The sequence below is a fragment of the Palaemon carinicauda genome, chromosome 1 (assembly GCF_036898095.1).
Source record: "Palaemon carinicauda isolate YSFRI2023 chromosome 1, ASM3689809v2, whole genome shotgun sequence".
In the NCBI taxonomy this organism is placed as follows: domain Eukaryota; kingdom Metazoa; phylum Arthropoda; class Malacostraca; order Decapoda; family Palaemonidae; genus Palaemon; species Palaemon carinicauda.
The window spans coordinates 308,241,955-308,266,954 of record NC_090725.1 but is presented as its reverse complement, the minus strand read 5'-3'; the positions used below and the strand labels follow the sequence as shown (position 1 = coordinate 308,266,954).

The 25,000-nt window shown below is 32.6% G+C and overlaps 1 protein-coding gene across 1 annotated transcript in view; it reads right to left on the bottom strand.

Annotated features, from left to right (window-relative positions):
• The window catches only part of LOC137640145 (glutamate receptor ionotropic, kainate 4-like), a 425,472-nt gene that overhangs the window by 180,887 nt on the left and 219,585 nt on the right, over positions 1-25,000 (bottom strand). The window lies entirely within an intron of this gene.

The window sequence follows — 25,000 nt, the reverse complement described above, 5'->3', positions numbered from 1 at the left end:
AGTAAAGTGAAAAAAAAAAAACATGTAAATCCTGAGTAACATTATGAGACGAATAGGGAGATAAAGTTAAGAAAAAGGAATTATAAGCAATAGCATATGATGAATAGGGAAGCCAAGTGAAAAAAAAAAAAAAACAAATTAAGTCCTGAGTAATAGCATTAGATGAATAGGGAGATCAAGTTAAAAAAACATTTCAATGATAAGTAATACCATATGATGAATAAGGAGGTCAGGTTGGAAAAAAAAAAAAACATTTAAATTCTAAGCAATAGCATATTGGGGGAAAACAATTCATTTGTGTACGTTCCTCTCTGATTTCAGATCATGAACTATATATCCCCATTACAAGAGGAAGACCTCGATGTCAGAGCTTCCTTGGTCGGGTTGTGGTTAAGAGGAATGACAGCTCATGCTATTGCAAAGCGAACAGGTTTCAGCCTCTCTACAGTATACAAGTGGATTAGGAGATGGCAAACGGAGGGACACGTGCATAGCAGGAAAAGTGTCTCGAAATTACTTCAATCCTTTCCTACACAAAATTATACAGGTTCTCATTTGAGAGCATATCCAAGTTTCTGCAGAGCGTGTTTGAGCAAAGTTATTCTTTATTACTGTAACTAGAAAAATGCCGAGATCAACATAAATCTATTAATTACGTATTGGAAAAATAATCTGTGGAGTTATTCTTCATTAATATAACTAGAAAAAATGCAGAGATTAACATGAAACTATAGATTACTCCCTGGAAAAAAATCTGGATAGTTATTCATCATTACTGTAACTAAAGAATTTCAGAAATCAACATAAAACTACAAATTACTCCATGGAAAAAATCCTGAAGAGCAATTTTGAGCAAAGTTATTCTTCATTACTGTTACTAAAAAAATTAAGAAATCAACATAAAACTATAAATCACTCCATGGAAACAAAATTCTGCAGAGCAAGTTTGAGCAAAGTTATTTTTTCTTTGCTGTAACTAGAAAAATGCAGAAATCAACATAAAAACTATAACTTACTCCATGGAAAAAATTCTACAGAGCATGTTTGCGCAAAGTTATTCTTCATTACTGTAACTAGAAAAAATGTCGAGATCAACATAAAACCACAAAATACTAAAAAAAAAAAAAAAAAAAAAAAAAAAAAAAAAAAAAAAAAAAAAAAAAATATATATAAACTGACGTATTGCTCAGCTTTTAAAAGGGGAAAATAGGATGCTTACAACCAATTGGATCTAAAGTATTTGATATGGAAAACACCCCTGTTAGCTGTTTAATAAAATAATCCTTCAATGATTTTGATTGAAAAATGAAATTGATTAGTTAACTTGCAAAGGGAAAACCTAATGAAAATTGATAGAAAACTCGTATTCAATTATATTCCATTCTATTCATTTTACAGTCATTCATGCAAAGATTTTTTAGCAAATGTTTGAATAAAAATAATATACCCATAAACAATGACCTTACATTACCTCTAAAAGCATGATATAATTCAAATTCTTTCAGTAGGTGCAATAAGCATAAGTTTAGTAATGTAATATGGTTAAATTCTTTGACTCTGGTGAATTACAATCATCGACATATTTAGCCACCTAGTTATAAATCGTAAATATTTACTTGGTACTTATTCAAAGAAGAAAACTATATACTTTTGGTGCTCTGACCATTTCCAACAAAGACTTTGACAAAAAAAGACTGCTGCAGCAGAGAGAGAGAGAGAGAGAGAGAGAGAGAGAGAGAGAGAGAGAGAGAGAGAGAGAGAGAGAGAGAGAGAGAGAGAGAGAGAGAGAGAGAGAGAGTAGTTATCCTTGAAGACCTAGCTGAAACAGTTAAATAACAAAATATTAGTTCATGTAAATAATTAACAACAATGATACCTTATTCATTTCCTTATTTCCTTTCCTCACTGGGTTATTTCTAACCTGTTCGAAGCCTTGGGATTATAGCATCCAGCTTTACCAACTAGGGTTATAGCCTTGTTAGTAATACTAATGATAATAATTACGTTCAAATTAAATCAATTGCTTCTCAGCTGAAGGCTTCTTTTCAAAAGACAATTAATGATGATTAAAGTCTTTAAAACAGAGCAAAATAATAATCAAGTGGTATTACACTAAACGTTCCAACCAATATAAAATTTGTGTCGTAGATCTAATATAATGCAGCAAAAGTTGTACTCAAAACATCTAATTGAAAATGAAGGTAAAGGTGTCTGGTTTCAATTCCAGTATTATCAGGATAGATGCTCACCAGAAAGTCAGCTGTGCAATCCCAACACTTCACCCTGAAGTATCCAACCACAGCAGTGGCCTCCCCAGTAAACAGCGTAAACTCATGGTCCCGGGCTGGGATCGATCTTCTGCCATGCAAATGCTAGACGAATACAGCACCACTGTACTAGCCTAGACAAACATTTAACTACTTTTTATTGTATAAGAGGTTTGTGAAATGCGAAACAGATTACCCATAAGGTCCGTTTTTGAGGTATGAAGCCCTCTGGGGGGACATTATGGCAAGGCTGCTGTTACATCCTAATAAAAAGGCGTTTTGAACGTAAATGACATTATCCAAACAAATAACGAGTTTGTATATAAATGGTTACGGACAACAATGGTACAGAATTCCAAGTGTAACTAGATTTGTTCAAACGAGATAACGAGGTTATATACAAACGGTTGAGGGAAACAATGGAATAAAATTGAAATTGTAACTTACTTTATTCAAAAGAGATAACGATCTTATATATAAACGGTTGATGATAAGAGGTAAAAATGGAACAAGATTCCAACAATGTGAAACATGAATTGGCAAGCTTAAACAAGTTTTTCTATTATCAGCGCAGGAGAGAGCTAGAGGTATGAAAAAAAAAAAAAAAAAAAAAAAAAAAAAACAGTAGCATTACAGTGTACACACCTGTAACAACATACATCAGCCATTGCCAAAGTCATATGAGGTTTGAACATTTTATCCTAGAAAAACAATTTGTGAACTACCTCTGTCTTGTATCGCAATTCTTACATTTCTCTTTGTCCCTTTTCAGCAAATCACCAAAATATAATTAGAAAAACAGTCTGAAGTTCATATACAAATCATCTGAATCCTAGAGCACTGAAAAGAGACAAAAAACAGGCAATCAATCAAGAATGGTGTGATATTGAGAACATACATCAATCAGTTTGTAGGGAAGTTCGGGGAGATGAAGCTACAAGGAGAGAGCCATGGATATGAAATGATACTTGGGATACTATAAAACGGAGACAAAGACAGAAATTGATTGTTGAAATTTTTCGTGGAAGTAATGAAAATTACAAGGTTGAGCATGCTAAGTATTCCTGTGTTGATAGTGAGGTAAAAAGAAAAGCCAGGGATGACTTGAGAGAATATTTAGACATTAAAGCAGATGAGGCTGAGAAAGCTATGAATTCAGTTGGTAGCTATGGAGAAAAAATTGCTCATAGAATTATTAATGAAATCTGGACTGGGGCAAAGATGAGGAAGCATATAACCATCAAAAAGAGACATGAATCTGTTATAACAAAAGAAGATGGAGAAAGGCAACGTTGTATGGAACACTTTAGTGAGGTCATGAATGGAGATATGAAGGGAATGATTTCATTAATATACCTGAAGCTGATGAAGACCTTGGTGTGCCCAGGAATGAATTCAGTGTGTTGGAAGTGGAAGATATCATTGAAAAACTCAGGATATAGAAAGCCCCTGGTTACGAAGGAATAACTGCTGAGATGATACTGGCTGAAAATGATGTGACCCCCAGAATACTTTTAAAATCATTTTATAAAATATGACATGAAGAGGCAAAGCATGATGAAAGCAAGTTAGGAGTGTTGGTGAAAATGGCAACATAAGGGAGACCTGCCTGACTGCAATAATTACAGAGGCATCACACTTACGTCAATTGTCAGGAAAATATGTAGTATGCTTATTGTAACGAGTCTAGAGAGAAAGGTTGATGAAAAGATGAGAGATAAACAAACAAGATTTAGAATAGGTAGAAGTTGTACTGACCAAATTTCCCTTTTGAGACTTGTTGTACAGAAATGTTTAGAATATAGAAATCCACATTTGATGCCCTTTGTGGACTATGAAAATACCTTTGATAATGTGTACCAGCCAATTTTGTGGAGAGTGCTGCATTATTATGGAATTCCTCTTAAATATGTAAATGTTATTAAGTCTGTTCATGACCATAAAAAGTGCAAAGTTAATGTTAATGGCTTACTATCAAATGAATTTCCAGTGAACAGCGGACTACTCCAAGGGAATGTGCTGTAACCTAAGTTGTTTATCCTATTTATGGGTTTTTAATGCATAGAACAGTTTGCAGATGGTGGAAAAGGATTGGACTGGATTAGTAATATGAAATTAGCAGACCTGGAGTATGCATTAAATCTCACAAAAGGTTGGGCTTAAGAGAAATAGAAGAGTAACAGAGATGTTGAGAACAGAATATGCAATGGAAGATGAAATATCATTGGAAGGAGAAAGGATTAATGAGGTAGAATCATTCAAGTATCTAGGAACTATAATCTCGAATGCAGGGGTTTTAGAATTGGATTTTAACGATACATTGCCAAAAGCAAATCAGACAATAGCGTTCCCGAGGAACCAACTTCGGTCCGGCTGCAAAGGATGGAATCGGGAACTTCACGAAATTCGGTGAAGTATTTTGAAAAATCGCAGATGGTGAGTTGCAAATTTAGAATTTAAAGGTTTCTGGTCCCAGTTTCATCAGAATAGATACTCGGCAGAACATCAGCTAGGGCAAACCCAACCAAGTTCCCTTAGGTTTCCAACCACAGCAGTAGCCTCCGCAGTAAACAGTTTAAACTCACGTTCCTGAGCTGGGATCGATCTGCCGCCATGCGAATGCTAGGCAAACTAGCTACTCCTTTACTTGCCAGGAGGCTAGTATTTTGTATTTATAAAATGCTAATTCAATTGTGTTTTTTCTTTCTCTTTAATCAGGAATGGTGGGTATCTACTTAGCAATCCCAGCCATTTTTCAAATAGCTGACTGCTTACATGGGATCCACAAAGGTTAGTGTTTTGTTTACTTTATACTTGACAGATAGTCTTCACCAAGTAAGAAACTAATAAATTTAAAAAATTACGAATATGCTAAACTAATATGAATAGTCTTATTCACATACATGTAAAATTATCGTTTCGTAAATATTATTATTTGCATTTATATAGGTGCTACTAATAATATTTCATAATGATCACTGATACCTTTTTAAATACACCACAATTCGTTTTTACTCTATGAATACACACACACACACACACACACACACACACACACATATATATATATATATATATATATATATATATATATATATATATATATATATATATATAATTATATATATTGGTCACAATTATATGATAGTGCAGATCCTGTTGTCCCTTTGAATGAGAATCTAGTCAACATAATTGATAGGCGTATCCCTTCTCGTGTGCTAAGGTACCGAGTGAAGGACAAACCGTGGTTCAATGATGATTGTAGACGTGCTTATTTGGAGAAACAGGAGGCCTATCATCTTTGGAAGGGTAACAGATCAGATTTGACCTGGAGCAACTATACTCAGCTTCGAGCTTTTGCTCAGAGAGTTTATGCCTCAACTGAAAAGGAGTACAATTTAACCATAAAAGAAACACTTTCTGGTACAACTCAGGAACATAAATGGTGGTCTACCCTTAAATCTGCACTCTTTGGTGTAGATGCAACAGTTCCTCCTTTACTCAAACCAGATGGCTCAGTCACTCACTGTCCAAAGGAAAAGGCAACCCTTTTGGCTGATGTTTTCGACAGTAAACAGAGTAATGAAAAACTTGAACTTCCTCATTCCTGTTTTCCTGAGGCTAAACTAACTAGTTTAGCTTTTCGATCTCGTGAGATTAAAGCTCTGTTGATGGACCTTGATGCCTATGGAGGTGTAGACCCAAATGGTATTTTTCCTTTGTTTTTTATAAAGACAGCAGATTTCTTAGCTCCAAAGTTATCTGTTATTTTGCGCAAGTTAGCAAGAAGAGGAGCTTTTAGCACTAGTTGGAGAATTGGTAATGTTACTCCTCTATGTAAATGTGTTTGTGGTAGCTCAAGTCCCACTGATTACCGCCCAATTTCCATAACTCCCATATTATCTAAAGTTTTTGAACGTCTTCTGGCAAAACGTCTTAACAGGTTTGCTGAAGGTAATCATCTACTCCCTAGTTTGCAATTTGGTTTTCGTAAAGGCCTTGGAGCATGTGATGCCCTTCTTACAATCTCCAATGCTGTACAGAAATCCCTTGATTGTGGTCGGGAAGTTCGTATGATTGGCCTTGATTTTAGTGCTGCCTTTGACCGTGTTAATCATGAGGCCCTTGTTTTCAAACTGAAACAGTTGGGAGTGGGTGGGTCGTTTCTTAGCATTATTATTGATTTTTTAAGTAATAGATCTCAACGAGTTGTTGTTGATGGGCACCATAGTGATTATAGGAATGTGATATCCGGTGTTCCACAGGGTAGTGTTCTTGGCCCATTACTTTTCATACTATATACACATGACATGTGGTTTGGCCTTGAAAACAAGCTTGTTGCATATGCAGATGATGCTACTCTCTTTGCATCAATTCCATCCCCTGAATGTAGATCTAGGGTTGGTGAATCCCTTAATAGAGATTTAGCTAGAATTAGTGCATGGTGCAAATTATGGGGTATGAAGTTGAATCCTAACAAAACTCAAAGTATGATTGTAAGTAGGTCAAGGACGGTGGCTCCTCAACATCCGGATCTCAGTATTGATAATGTTTCTTTAAATATGTATGACTCTTTCAAAATTTTAGGTGTGATTCTCGACAGTAAATTTACTTTTGAGAAACATATAAGGTCTGTGTCTTCTTCAATTGCACAAAAAATAGGCTTATTGAGAAAGTCTTTCAAGATTTTCGGTGATCAATCTATTCTGAAGAAGTGTTTTAATTCTTTCATTCTACCTTGTTTTGAGTATTGTTCTCCTGTCTGGTCTTCAGCTGCTGATTCTCATCTTAATTTGTTGGACAGAAACTTACGGTCGATTAAATTTCTTATTCCCGATCTAGATATTAATCTCTGGCACCGTCGTTCAATTAGTTCATTATGCATGTTGCATAAGATTTTTCATAACTCTGACCATCCTTTACATTCAGATCTCCCTGGACAATTCTATCCTGTTCGTAATACTAGGCAGGCAGTTAATTCTAATAGCCAGGCCTTCTTCATCACGAGACTCAATACTACGCAGTATTCTAGAAGTTTTATTCCAGCTGTTACCAAGTTGTGGAATGATCTTCCTAATCGGGTGGTTGAATCAGTAGAACTTCAAAAGTTCAAAGTTGGAGCAAATGCTTTTTTGTTGACCAGGCGGACATGAGTCTTTTTATAGTTTATTTATAACATATTTGTTTTTGATGTTGTTAATAGTTTGTATATGACATGTCTGTTTTGACGTTGTTACTTGTTTTAGAATGATTTATTGTTAATTTGTTCTCTTCATTTATTTATTTCCTTATTTCCTTTCCTCACTGGGCTATTTTTCCCTGTTGGAGCCCCTGGGCTTATAGCATCTTGCTTTTCCAACTAGGGTTGTAGCTTGGATAGTAATAATAATAATAATATATATATATATATATGTATATATATATATATATGTATTTATATATATATATACATATATATATATATATATATCTATAATCTATATATATATATATATATATATATATATATATATATATATATATATATATATATATATATATAGATATATATATATATATATATATATATATATATATATATATATATATATATAAATTACACACACACATATATATATATATATATATATATATATATATATATATATATATATATATATATATATATATATATATATATATAAATTACATATACATATATATATATATATATATATATATATATATATATATATATATATATATATATATATATATATATATATATACCGATATATAAATATATCAATATATATTTATATATATATATATATATATATATATATATATATATATATATAAATTACATATACATATATATATATATATATATATATATATATATATATATATATATATATATATATATATATATACCGATATATAAATATATCAATATATATTTATATATATATATATATATATATATATATATATATATATATATATATATATATATATATATATTATACTGTATATATATAAATATATATATATATATATATATATATATATATATATATATATATATATATATATATATATTATACTGTATATATATATATATATATATATATATATATATATATATATATATCAATATATATGTGTATGTATATATGTATATATACATATAATTTTATATACATACATATATATATATATATATATATATATATATATATATATATATATATATATATATATATATATATATATATATATATATATATATACAGTATATATATATATATATATATATATATATATATATATATATATATATATATATATGTATATATATATATATAAATATATATATATATATATATATATATATATATATATATATATATATATATATATATATATGTGTGTGTGTGTGTGTGTGTGTGTGTGTGAGTATATATCATCACTAAGAAGAGAATGTTGGTAAGTAATAGAATTTACAGCAAACTTCTTTCTAAATAATGCTTACAATTTTTTTTTTTTTTTTTTTTTTTTACAGAATTTACAGAAAATGCCTTTGAAGCGGCAAGTGATATTGTTGGAGCCCCTGGAGTCAGAAATTCCACTGTTAGCATCATAACTACTGAAATCATCGAATCAACGACCATCTTAAAGGTGATTTCTATATCCTAACTTACGACATTCCTTTGGTTTCCCATCGGGGATTTGCACTTTCTATATATACTTGGGTTTAGAATCTACGCTGACACTGAATGTTTGCATATTTGACTTGTTTCATAAGATATCTGGCGTCGTGTACCCCTGGTAGATGAATAATTTTAGATATTAAGTTAATTAGATTATTTTCCCCTTATATTATATGGTATAGGTTCATCACACGCATTTTAACAGAGAAGGGATCCTAAAATTATCACTGAAACTTTAGTCGAATCATTCAAAATTTAACCATCACATTATAGCAGGTATTCAAAATTAAAAATATTACATGGATGTCAATATAGCAGTGTGGATATTTCCTTGGTTGCCCCTCTGTATATACTTAGGTTTGGAGTCGACGTTGACATCATACGTTTGCAAATAGGACTTTGTTTCATAAAATATTTGTCGTCGGGTACCCAGGATGAATAAATATTTTAGATATCAAGTTTATTGGTTGATTGTTACCTTCCTTTTATCATATTAAAGGTTAAACACTAAGAAAGATTCTTAAAATTATCACTGAAATTCATGTCGAATCATTAAAAATTTAACTGTCATATCACGGATATTTAAAGTTTAGATATTACTTACAAATGTCAATATGCCAGTGTGTACGATTTCTGCTTCAGCTTGCGAAATCCTATAAAACCCAAATTACTTACTTGATTAATGATATAAGGAATATTACTGTGTGAACATATTTAGGAGTTTACGTTTTAGAAGTATCGGGGTAAATTACTGTTGTAGCCAAAGCAATAAGCTATCATTTTTTACAGGACAATTGAATTATCCATGCTAGTATAAAATTATCGATTCGCGTTTACTTATGAAATTGATGTTGATATTTCGTTATATATATGGACGGTTTACCTATCAAAAAATTTTAGAATTAATATTTGATTTTGTTTCTTTTCGTTCACCCTATGGTATAACGCAAGATTTTGACGCTTTATAGTTAAAAAAAAAAGCATTAATTCTATTACTCTTTTAGTATATAGGGGCAAAGCTTTATGGATTTGATTCTTATAAAAACAATAATTTATTTAAAATCCCTATTCATCAATACCAGTTATTAGTTAACTCAACATGAAGTTATATGGCATATACAATAGGTTTGTAAAATTTAATAACAATGTTTTCTCATTTTTGACGAAATCCTACTTACTTATTAAATGCATTGATTGCCGATCTTATACTGTACTTAAATACTTTCTCTTACTATGTATGCCTTTCTTACCCACTCTTTACTCCATCTAAAAACAAGGAAGAAATCCAATCTTATGATGAATTTCTTAGTTTTCAGAAAAGCGGGTTGCCCCAAGCCTTGTTATTTTCACTATAGAGTCAGAAAAAGACATGCCATTACTGATTTCCAGTTTGAATAAGGTAAGATTTTCCTCTTGTCCAATTACTTTATATTGTTCAAAATTACATTTACTATTCATTACAAGAAATTATTTTCATGATAAGGTGTGTTGCTTTCATTATCTGAAAAAGACATGTCCTTACTGATTTCCAGTTTGAATAAGGTAAGATTTTCCTCTTGTCTAATTACTTTATATTGTTCAAAATTACATTTACTATTCATAACAAGAAATTATTTTCATGATAAGGTGTGTTGCTTTCACTATCTGAAAAAGACACGTCCTTACTGATTTCTAGTTTGAATAATTATTTCATATTACTCAAAATTACATGAATTATTCATAACAATAATTTGTTTTTATCATAAGGTTTGTTGTTTTCGCTTTCTTGATATCTTGGTTAATAACACTGAAGTTGAACTGCAAGATTCTTAAGGAAATATATAAATATGAGTATACTTATAAGACTAAAAATATCTAACGATGGCAAATGTAATGATTTTATAGAAAATTGTTTATCCTATTAAGTTTTGAAGCCATTAAAAGCGAAAAACCGTCTATGTTATAAATTATATATATATATATATATATATATATATATATATATATATATATATATATATATATATATATATATATATATATATATATATATATATATCAGAAATAGCAGTAAGACTAAACTGGTGTATATGCAAATGTTGGGTAAAAGGTAACCAATTCGTATAAACATTTTATCATTTTCCAAATAACACCTTCTACTGTAATATAATTATTCATTTCTAGTAACATATAATCAACAACAGCATTCGAGCACTTCATTTTAAATACATAGATATTTGATCATTGCTTAATAGTGGGGGTTTTAGGATTGCTTCACATGAGAGGATTGAATCCAAGCAACTTTGTCCATGCGGGTTAGAAATCAAAGAAGATAAATGAGGTCCTTCACTCGCTGTCCGCTCGGAAATTATCCGCTCGGAAATTATCCGCTCGGAAATTATCCGCTCGGATGAAATTCTGAGCAATAGTGATTTACTAGCCCCTTCCACTGCTCATCCGTGCAGTTCCAGTGTAGCGGCTGATAGAAACTACAAAACCGCTCGGGAAAAATCGACTCGTGTGAAGACTTGCCTCCTAACGAGAAGAAATATTTCCGTACGGAAAAACTCCGCTCGTGTATAGACTTGCCTCTTATAGAGTGGAAATATTCCTGTACAATGAAAATCAGCTTGTGTGAAGACTTGCCTTCTGACAAGCAGAAATATTTTCATACTGTAAAAATCCACTTCTGTGAATAGTTGCCTCCTAACAAGAGGAAACATTTGCGTATGGAAAAAATTTGGTCATATGAAGACCTGCCTCCTAATGGGCATAAATATTTCCGTACGGAAACAATTCGGTAAAAATCAGCATGTGTGAAGACTTATCTTCGAACAAGCAGAAATATTTTTATTCGGTAAACATCCGCTTCTGTTAACATTTGCCTCCAAACGAGTGGAAATATTTCCGCACGAAAAAAAATCCTTTCGTGTGAAGATTTGCCTCCTAACGAGTGGAAATATTTTCATACGAAAAAATCCTCTCATGTAAAGACTTGCCTCCTAACGATTGGAAATATTTCCGTAGGAAAAAATCCTCTCGCGTGAAGACTTGCCTCCTAACGATTGGAAATATTTCCGTACGAGAAAATCCTCTCCTGTGAAGACTTACCTCCTAACGAGTGGAAATATTTCCATACGAAAAAATCCTCTCGTGTGAAGACTTACCTCATAACGAGTGGAAATATTTGCAGTTCTAATAGCTCAAACCAACATCACTCCAGACTTTAATATTCTATGAAATCATTGATAAATAGAAAATTTCCAGATAATCTTAAATAAGAGAAATATTTTTATGAAAGATTTATGGGATCTCATAACTGATTCCACTAGCCTCTACGCTTTCCAACGATGCTTAGTTTAGGGATAGAGGTGGTTATGAAGAAGAGGATTGATAAAGAAGAGAGTCAGCAATTATCACAATTTCGTTTGATTTCTTTTAATACTTGCATGTCGCTCCATACATTCCTTTCCACGTGGTAATCAATAATTGATTTACAGTTACGTCAGCTGTCAATATATCATTTTCTAATGGTAATTGGAAATAATATCGAGCATCTGTCATGGATGGTCGACTCTTTACATCGGGGGAACCTTCTGATATGGCCCATAAAGCTGCTGTTAGTCACAGCGCTTCCTCTAAATCAGATCAGTCTGGATATCAGGAAGACTCTCTCGCATGTAAATGCCATGGTTCTTCATCAGTCCAAGGAACAGAAAAACAGGTAAGTAATAATGCTTCTGTGATCACATGGAATTGTATATAGGTATTCACATAACCAATGGTACATAGAATATGTAATACAAATAATTTTTTTTCTAGGTGGAGTTTGCATATTTATTTACCATTCAGTTTTCGAGATGAGATTGTCGCCGTTTGGACCCCAGATGACAGGCTTAGTATCACTCCAGGCCAGCAATTATTCCCTGATAAGTTCAAAAGGTAATTCGGGGGGGGGGGGCGCTGGAGTTAGGGGGGGGCTATCTCCCCCGGAATCTTTGCAGTAAGCCAGCATCTACAAAATAGGTGCTACTGAATATAATCTATACAAAAAAAAGAAATAATAATAATAATAATACACCGCTTACGTACATATTTTTCTGAGTGTTGAATTTCCTTTTAATCATTATTTAGATAATTATAAAATATTAAGTATTACCATTTTTGTCTGTACTCATTAGATTAACAGATGGTGGGCACTTATCAGTCACAACAGAAATCTATCCTCCGGACACGTTTCCTCCAGGGGGATACAAAAACACCCATAATCTAGATCTGCCAGTTAGTGGACCAATGGTGGAAGTTCTGGATATCCTTAGCAATGCAATAAATTTTACGTAAGTGTATTTTAGAATCTGTAATTTCTCCTCTGTCCCCTTACACCTGGCAACACTGAGATTAGCAAACAAATGCTCGGTCAAGGGATAAACTACTGCACTTGCAATTGTTCAGAGACCAATTTCCTCTTGGAAAGGGTAGAAGAAACTCTCCTAGTAGAAGAACACTCCAAAATAAAACCGTCGTTCTCTAGTCTTGGGTGGTGCCAAAGCCTGAGGTCTTCCACGGTCTTGGGTTATAATATAATAGAATACTATATGAATTATGATTATCATATAACAAAATTAATATCTTTATTTACAAATATCTAATAATGGTACAGTTATGTTAATTCAATTGATATTCTTTGCATAGCAATCTTGGGAACATATTTTTTTAACTGCATGTACACATTCTAATAGAATACCACATGACTTAAGATTATCATATAAAAAAATTAATACAACTATTATTATTATTATTATTATCATTATTATTATTATTATTATTATTATTATTATTATTATTATTATTAATCATTACTAATAATTATTCCAGGTTCCGCGTTACTTTCCCTCCAGATGAGTCATTTGGATATCTGTTCCCTAATGGATCCTGGGGCGGAATGGTTGGCCAGTTAGTCAGAAAAGTTAGTTATTACTTCAAATAAAATTTGATTTACAGTTCGTATTTCATGAGGAAATCATTATACCAATTAAAATTTTTGTACTTCTGTATCTTAGCAAAAATTAAATTTCTTTCAAACTACTTCCTGAAACTTGTGAGTAATTTTATAGTTATAAAGATTATCAAGAGTTTTAACAACGAACACGTAAATATTTTTTATATGAAATCTCCTAATTTTTGTGTTGGGATTGAAGTTAATTATCAAATCTACCTTTTAAAAGCAATCAAATTTCTCCAGAGTCTTCCTTTTGCAAATATTTTGTATAAAGACTACTTTAAGAGTTGTATAAAAGAATTTACAATCAATTGGCCAGGAGGATTTGAGTTAACAGGATTTAGAGACTTATTACATGATGTGTATATATATATATATATATATATATATATATATATATATATATATATATATATATATATATATATATATATATTCAAATAAGCCATATATATTTTTGATATATTAATGTCTGGATTCTCTTAACGACCTCGGGATCAGAGCCCCAGGCGAAATCTCACAAAGACAAGAGCTTGACTCCGGCCGGGAATCGAACCCTGGTCGGCAAGCTTATATAGACAGTGACTAACCCATTCGGCCGAATGGGTTAGTCACTGTCTATATAAGCTTGCCGACCAGGGTTCGATTCCCGGCCGGAGCCAAGCTCTTGTCTTTGTGAGATTTCGCCTGGGGCTCTGATCCCGAGGTCGTTAAGAGAATCCAGACATTAATATATCAAAAATATATATGGCTTATTTGAATATGAAAAAAAAACGTAAAAATGTGCAAAATTTATCATTATATATATATATATATATATATATATATATATATATATATATATATATATATATATATATATATGTATATATATATATAAGTATGTATATACATATATACACATGTATAGGCTATGTACATGTGTAAATATATATATATATATATATATATATATATATATATATATATATATATATATATATATATATATATATATATGCATATGTGCGTGCGTGTGTATGTGTGTATGCATGTGTAAGAGAACCACAGGGAAAACTAAGATAGAAAATATAAGATTAAGGCCTGACTAGTTTCGTGATACTTCTTCAGTGCCCTATGAAGAAGTAGCACGAAACTAGTCAGGACTTAATCTTATATTTTCCTTTTTCACTTTTCTGTGGCTATTTTGCATCTGAGCATCAAGTTTCCATGTAGTTTTTACAGACACACAAACACACACACACATATATATATATATATATATATATATATATATATATATATATATATATATATATATATATATATATATATATATATATATATATATATATATATATATATATATATATATATATATATATATATATATACATATATATATATATATACATATATATATATATATATATATATATATATATATATATACATATATATATATATATATATATATATATATATATATATATATATATATATGTATATATATATATATATATATTAATATATATGTATGTATATATATATATATATATATATATATATATATATATATATATATATATATATATATATATATATATACATATATATATATATATATATATATACAAAAAAAGCTCTTTTCTAGGAAGTGGACATTGCACTACAACTCTTCAGCGTCTCCTCACAACGAGCACAGGTTATTGATTATACAGTTCCCATGATGATTGATGTTGGGAGAATCCTATCGCGAAGAGGAGAAACTGAGGTCGATCCTTGGGGATACTTCATGCCCCTTTCTCCGGAAGTATGGCTATGCCTACTTTCATCCCTCTTATTGATTATGGGTTCATCATTTCTCATGTCTGCTTTTGACACATCAAGCTCCCAATCAAAGTACGCCTTGGAGAACTATATAAGGATACTTTTAAGCCAAGGTGAGTGATGATCTTTCAGAATTAAACGCATAAATGTTTCCATTTAGGGCTATTTGCTCAACAACATTGAATTCATCCTAAGTTGGATAGTATATTATGGGTAGGAAAGGTCTTCCTTGAATATAAATCCCACTAGGGTTTATTATTATAGCTCGTTGTTTCTATACTTAATTGTGCCTCCTAGCTTGTTTTATAATTAAGCCATATATGTTAAAAAGCAATGAATTAGAAACCGTTAAGAATGCATTTTACAATTTAAAACCAAGTTACCCTTGTAGTATCGGATCAGTTGACGTATCGGGTTAAGTAGATCTAAAAATTACCCTCTCTTCGGGTAAGGACAATTTTTTTTAACTTCATGCCCTTCACCTAAAACTTTTGTCGTCATTCCTACTTTCCAATTCACTTTGTAATAACTTATCAAACCTGTCTATTGAAGAGTGTACAAGATTTATAGAGAGTTGTGTATCAAAAGAAAATGTTCTAGATCTTTTTTCCTTTATTCTTTGAACATTGTTCTGTCACATCTTCAGTGGCTGACTCCCTTTTTGAAATGGAGAAAACTTTGAAGTGTAAATTAATGATTCCTGATATTGATTTTGATGTCTCATCGTATAAGACTTTCCATAACACTGGCCATTCTTTGCAATCTAGTATTGGGTAGTGCCAGAGTCTCTGTACCATGGTATTCCATTCTCTTTGATTACACTGCTCTTGCTTGGGGGCACACTCGGGCATGCTATTTCATCTTATTTCTCTTCTTCCCATTTTCTTTTTTCTTTTTTTCTTTTTTTTTGTGAAGGATCTAATTTAATATTTCTGTTCTTGAAATATTTTGTTTAGATTGTTTATTCTTCTCTTGTAGTTTATATATTTCCTTTTTTCCTTTCCTCAATGTGCTATTATCTACCTGCTGGGACCTTTAGGCTTACAGCATCTTGCCTTTCCAAAAAGGGCTATGGCTAGCTTGTAATAGAAATAATTATTTCACCTTAAACTTCATCTTCCGTTATATACTAATTGGCTTGACTCTAATTCCAACGGCTAGAATTTTGTATCATAAGGCCTGATGTCACAGTATTCAAAAAAAGTTTAATCTCATCTATTACCAAGTAGAAAGCGAGTTGTATCATATATTCAAATCTGTAGAACTATAGAAATTCAGACTGTGGAGAGGTTTCTTTTTTTTATGGAGCAGGTTAAAATAATTTTGCTATTATATATTCTATATAGTTATGTACCTAAATTTATATAGTTTCTTTAAATCTTTGCTTTTAAAGATTTCTCTTTACTCCAACAATACTTCAATTTCCATATTAGGGCACTTAACCTTGTAGCATTTTCGCTCTACCAGCTAGAGTTTCAACCTGCTGGTGATATTAATCTTCATAACATGGACCTCATACTAAACATAATGTTATCTATTAACGATTTATTTTTACTCTAACACTGTCCTGGTTTGAAAGACTTTCCTTAATGGGGCATTTAAGCTTGTATCATCTATTCAACTTGCTGGTAATATTAATCATCATAGAATACACCTTATAGTAAAAATACATAATGTTATCAATTAACTATTGGTTATATTTCCCAACAGACTCCGATGTACCACATGCAGATCAATGGTATAAGCGAACAATTGTGGTTACCTGGCTGGTAGGAACACTGATAGTGATGAAAGCTTATGCGGGTAACCTAAGTTCCCTGCTGATTGTAAGATACGTCCCTCAACCTCACCATTCTGTCAGAGCTGTTGTTGATGACCCCAGAGTCGTAGCAGTTATGTCAGGAGGGGGATCTTTCCAGCAAACACTCAATGTAAGCATTTATTCATGTTTAATTCTATTTCCTTTGAAAGGGGTAAATATTTTCATATAGTACACTATAATCATTATTACATGATCTTTGATGTGTTCTTTCAGCCGACAGTTGCGCCCACTCTCTAGCGTACAGATTTATCTTAGTTGTAGCTTCGATTCTTCTCTCTATAGTTTAACCCCTTTGATTTGTTCTTCATAGCACAAGTACTACGTTTTATGATGTTTTTACACCTGGGTTGAAACGTATTGTACCGCACGTGCTTTATACACGCTCGTGCACTGTTACGATTCTGCTTTAATTATCTAATCACTCGCTCTTCCCTGCACTGTTGATAAGCCAACTTGTATAATACTGATGGCCCATGTTTAATCTTTTTTTTTGTGACGTTCTTGCTAGCAAGAACTAGTATTTAAGCTTTATGTCTGTTTAAAAAAGTTTTGTTGCATTCACCTCACCTCTCAGTTGTCACCTAATGGTGTCTCTCACATTGGTGACCCTGGAGTTACCAGCTCCTTCCTGCCTTTTGCCTTTCTGTGTCCCATTGTTTGATGATGCCTCCCTCTGACTCTCCTATCAATGCCACACCCATGAAACTACAGCCCTTCACCAGTACAGAGGCATTCGTCTGGTTTCAGTGTGTTGTGGTCCAGTTTCGAATTAAGGGTATGACTTATTAAGCACCAAAGCAGACTATGGTCTTGCGGCGATCCCCGAGGATACTTTCCCAGAAATCTCTGATGGGCCTCGCAACCAAGAGGACACCCCAATAGTGTACAATGCCCTTGAAACATACCTTCTAGAACCTGGGAAAATTAATCATGTCAAGAAACACATTGTCCCCCATTCACCTGGGATTTGATTACAACACCTTGACAGAAGCTTAATGAAAAGATCCAGAGTATCAAGCATGTAGGACATCCTGCACATCTATAAGTTGGAAAGACGTCCCCTTCGACGACTCCAACGCCACCCTCCTCTGTGATGTCACCAACAGGTGTTTAATTTCTTTCATGGCCTTTCACATCCCTCACGCCAATCCATAGCTACTGAAGACGAAGTTCTAAGGATGGGTCCGCACATGTACTCCATGCTAAAGCTCAAAAGTATATCGACACACGAATTCCGGAGTGGGCGCCTTTCCTCAAAGTCAGCATCATTTTGCCAACATTCACGTCGACATAGTAGGTCCCCTAGCCACATCGGTACCTGTTTACTGTCATTGACTGCTCCACTCATTGGCCTGAGGCCATTCCTATTGAAACGACAACATCCGCCTAACTATCAGAGTTGATAGTGAGATTCGGTCTCCCTAAGCATATTGTTTCTTTTACCTCTGAATTGTGAATATCCATACCGAATCTCCAGGGCATCACCCTATATCAGACAGCTGCCTACAGCCGTGCTGCTAACAAAATGGTTGAATGTTTTCATCGTAGCCTCAAAGCAGCTTTGATATTCCTCTGCAATGACTCCAACTGGTTTACCAGTTTCCCTGGGTCCTCTTGGAACTATGAACCACTCCTAAAGGCACCCTGGATGTCTTGGCAGCTGAAATGGTGCATGGCAACCCGTTGTTCGTTCCTCCAATTTTATTTTCCATCTACAACCTCCTCCGATAATCGCCAGTGCCTATGTCATGTTGTGGGAAAATTTACTCAAGTCACTAGCAAAGTAATACATACTGATTTATTTGCATTCAGTAACGCATGTTTTCCTACCCAACAACCCTAGCTAGACACCTCTAACGTTCCATTACACTAGCTTTCTTCATTAACATTCGTGGCAAAGAAGACTGGGTTTTCATTGATCACCTAAAACCCTCAAATCTTCTGTCAGATGATTCGACAATAGTATGCCTCTCAAGAGCAAGGCATCCCATTTCACAGGTATGCCCTTTTTATTAAGGGAGCCATGTACAGCATGTATTTCGTGCATGATCGTACACTGTAACAGTTTTGCCTTTTTATCTTATCCCTCGCTCTTCCCTGCACTTAAATAAAGCAACCTGTATAAGCCTGATAGCTCACGTTTAATTCTGTTTGAATTTTTGGGATGTTCTTGCTTGCAAGTTCTGGTATTTAAGCTCGATATCGGTTTAATAAAGTGTAGTTGCATTCACCTTGCCTCTTAGATATCACCTAATGGCGGCTTGTACAGTATCCTTATGCATACATACATACATACATACATATATATATATATATATATATATATATATATATATATATATATATATACATATATATATATACATACATATATATATATATATATATGTATATATATACATATATATATATATATATATATATATATATATATATATATATATATATATATATATATATATATTAGTATATATATATAGATATATATATTTATATATATATATATATATACACACATATATATATGTATATATATATATATATATGTATATGTATATATATATATATATATATATGTGTGTGTGTGTGCGCGCGCGCGCGTGTATGTGTGTGTGCGTGTGTATGGATAAGAGAAAGAGGGAGGGAGAGAGCTAGTCTGGTTATTATGGTGAAGTAAATTGCTGGGTATATTGCAAAACATTGATATATCCTCAGAAGCTTTTGTTACACTGAATCATATCGGAAATATATGCATATTAAGTTGTTCCCAATAGCCTCAATAAATAAAGTTAATCATGAAGGATTGTGAACAGTGCATTAAAGAAACAATTCCTATTTGATGACACCCATTTAATCTTTTATCTCGTTTTGATCAGAGCATCAAGTCCGGAGTCTTCAAAGAGTTAGCAGACTCCGAAGCAAAAGGAAAGTTGAAGTTTGTGAGATTCACTCAGTTCTATGATATTATAGATAAGGACATTTCTAAGGGCACCCACGTGATTTTAGCAGAAAATTTAGCATTGAATGTGCTTACTACCAAATATTACTCAGAAAAAGGTGAGTTAATCTAAGTGTGATATTTTTTTCTGGTGTTTTTTTTTTTTTTTTTCTTAATTCAGTGAATAACTTCCTTGACTGATGATCACCAGACTGAGCTTCGAGTCTCGCTCAAACTCGTTAGTTCTTTTAGTGGCCGCAACTTCACTATCCTTGTGAGCTAAGGATGGGGGTTTTGGGGAGGCTATAGGTCTACCTGGTGAGTCATCAGCAGTCAATGTCTGGCCCTCCCTGGTCCAAGTCAGTTTTTAGGGTATTTTCCTGCCTGCTAAGGCAATGTCACTGTCCCTTGCGTCTGCCATTCATAAGCAGCCTTTAAAAACCTTTGAAAATAGATTGGGTTGAAGTAATAAGCTATTTCCTAAACTAATATCTTTTAAAGGCAATATGAAAACCATGATGAATTTTAAATTTTAGATAATTCTATCGTCTTACCATATATATCAGACGAAATTATCGACGACTAATATCGTAAAAATATTAATGATAATGATAATCAAGTGTTGCTGCAATATAACTGTAAGAAATGTTGTTGTAAAAGAATTTCAGAGTTAAGCATTATTGTTTCTCTATTTATTTAGCAAGAACATCACACTAGCACGTCATGTTTCATATTTTCAGGAACATGTTTATTCTACTTCTCAAGGGAACTATTCTTCTCTCAAATATTGGCCCTGACTGTACAGAAGAATAGTCCCTTCGTTTCTTCAATCAACAAAAGGTATTAAGTAAATATAATAATTCTATGTGTATCTTCAAATCTGTTTATAGTCTTACAAAAAGTCAGATATTGATACATCTTTATATACCATGCTTCTAATAATTATGGTCAAAAATGTTAATTTCGAGAAGAGTATTTACATCATATGGTAATAAGATTAGTTATTGAAATCATATTCATATGAAATTTCGTTACTGTTTACATATTTAATGATTAAACGAAATGTTAATTTTTATTAACATTCAGTCTAAGATTGAACTATGCACGAAACATCATCAAATACTGACTGCTTCTGAATATTTCCTATTACTGATAAATTAACCTTTTTTTTTCTATCACAAGAATCCAGATGATAACTGAAGGTGGGCTCTACAATCACTGGCTAGACGTCGTGTTCATCAATGCATCCTCTTGTAACAAGGCACCATCTAGGATCCTTATGGAATCCTCACTATCACTCTATAACGTTTGGGTAAGCATCCTTACACTTACTGTATACTATACTGCCCCTAGAGAGATATTGGGTCCTTTGACTGGCTAGAAAGTACTACATTGGATCATTCTATCTAGTCACGGTTCATTTTCCCTTTGCGTACACATAAACCGAATAGTCAGGCCTATTATTTACATATCCTCCTCTGTCCTCATACACCTGACAACGTTTAAATTACCAAACAATTCTTCTCCACCCATGGGGCTAACTACTACACTGTAATTTTTCAGTAGCCACTTTGTTAAGTGTAGAAGAGACTCTTTAGCTATGGAAAGCAGCTCTTTTAGAAGGACACTTCAAAATCAAACCATTATTCTCTAATCTTGGGTAGGTCCATAGCCTTTGTATCATGATCTTCCACTGTCCTGTGATAGAGTTCTCTTGCTTGAGGGTACACAGGGATACACTATTCTATCTAATATCTCTTCCTCTTGTTGTGTTAAAGTGTTTATGGTTTATATAGTAAATATTTATTTTAATATTGTTGTTGTTCTTGGAATATTTTATTTTTTCTTTTCTTTTCCTCACCGGGCTATTTTTCCCTTCTGGGGCCCCTGGGCCTATATCATCTTGCTTTTCCAACTAGGGTCCTAGCTTAGCAAGTAATAATAATAATAATAATAATAATAATAATAATAATAATAATAATAATAATAATATACAGTATTAGTATTACATGAACGCTTATATCGAATAAGTCACGTAAAGTATTTTCTCTTAATGAGATTAGGAACTATAATAATCTTATTTTACAGGGAATGTTCATCACATTAGGATGTGGATATCTCTTCAGCCTGGTTCTACTTGGTCTAGAATTGGTTATCAATTTCCTATACAAGATACAACGATAACTACTGATGAACACTGTCCTATTCGGCTTCCAACTAAGCGAGAAAACTAATCATACACTGTTCAAAATTTCCATTAAAAAAAACTGTAAATGTCTGGCAACATTTACTCCAGGATTTTTACCGTTTTAATAACGGCTATATTGATGTAAAAGATTGATGTTACGGTCACAAACCCCTAAAAGATAATAAAGCAAGGTAAAATTACGGTCGCCTGTATTTTACTGAAATACGCTTGAGAGCAGTATATTTTTATTGAGAATTTCCGACTAAAATTACGGTTTTTTCTAACAGTGTATAATAGAGATGAAGAAATTTAATAATTCATATTATATTGAATATACTATTACTTATTCCTGAATATGTAAATGTATGTATAGAATAAAAATAGAATAATTGTTGTGTTTATATGCTTGTTTTGTTTCATCATCATCATCTATGCCTATTGACGCAAAGTCTCAGTTAGATTTCGTTAGTCGTTTCTATCTTGAGCTTTTAATTCAATACTTCTCCATTCATTATCTCCCATGTAGACCTGATTCTTCAAACTATTCTAGTTCCATGTGGAGCCCAGCAGAACGTTTGGTGAACTAATCTCTCTTGGGGAGTGCAAAGAGCATGCCCAAACCATCTCTATCTACCCTTCATCATAATATCATCCACATATGTTCAAAACGGAACACGGCTCCAAAATGGACATCGTTTCCTTGAAAGACCCCATGTCCAAAAGGGACCCTGGTACCATAATAGACCCTGGCTCCAGAATGGACACAGGCACCAAAATAGACCCCGGATACAAAATATACCGTGGCTCCAAAATGGACCCTGGCTCCATTAAAGACATCAGGTCCAAAATGTACCCGGGCACCGTAATAGACCACGGCTTCGAAATGGAATATGGCTCCTAAATGGATCTTGGCTCCAAAATGGACCCTGGCTCCAAAATGGACCCTGTCTTCAAAATGAACCCTGGCTCATAAAAGGACGCCATGTCCAAGGTTAATACCGACTTCACAATGTATTCCTTTAAGGACACCAGTTCCGAAATCGACCGTGGTACCAAAATAGACCACGCCTCCAGGTTGGACCCTGGCTGGAAAATGAACGCGGCTCCTTTAAGGACACCAGGATCAAAAAGGGACCTGACTCTTCTTGAAGTACACCAGGTACAAAATGGACCCTGGCATCGAAATATTCCCAGACTTAATCGAAACTATTCTAGAATCTAAATCTACACTATCAAGAATTAGTAAATTCTTATGGCTTGCTGAAATGAATTATTTGGCGCAAGGAAACTGTAATTTACTGTTGTCACAAATGTTAGTTATGAAGTAGTGATTGGCTGCGAGGTGAGACAATTATATCCTGGTCTCATAAAGCGATTTTAAACACGATTAGAAGAATATTCTTAGTTCTCTTGCTTGAGGGTACACTCAGGCCCAGTATTCTATCTTATTTTTCTTCCTCTGGATTTTCATTTTGAAGCTTTTATAGTTTACATATGAAAGATCTATTGTAATATTATTGTTCTTAAAATATCTCCTTTTTATTTTTCATTACTTCTTTTGTGATTTATTTATTTCCTTTTCTCATTTCTTTAATGGGATATTTTCCCTGTTGGTGCCCTTGGGCTTATAGCCTCCTGCTTTTCCAAGTAGGGTTGTAGCTTAGCTTATAATAACAACAACAACAACAACAACAACAACAATAATAATAATAATAATAATAATAATAATAATAATAATAATAATAATAACCTTCATCCTACAATAAGGAAATAACCATGACCCTAATCATGGATAACTCGAACTATAGATATATGTTTCACGGAAAACCTATAATTCCTTACATAGACTCCATATTTAAACCCCATTACACCTGCTTCTATATAACAATGATATGGTCCCCCGATCATTAAATCTGTCCACACCACTTTTACCATTTAGTCCTTTTCTTGTTAGGTGGAACCAATCTTACATACAAACTTGGCTCCATAAAGAATGGCCACAGTTACTTCCAGGAATTGTTGGGAAGGGAATTACTGGACAGGGCATAGTATAGGAATTATGTCATGCAACATCATGTGATTACCTTTAATCTAGTTTTTATTACACAGTTTAAAAGCCTAAGATTCGGTTATTAAAAATACCCTTAAGCTTCAACAAATACAATATATAAATATATGTATATATGTCTACCTATCATATATATATATATATATATATATATATATATATATATATATATATATATATATATATATATATATATATATATATATATATATATATATATGTATGTATGTATGTA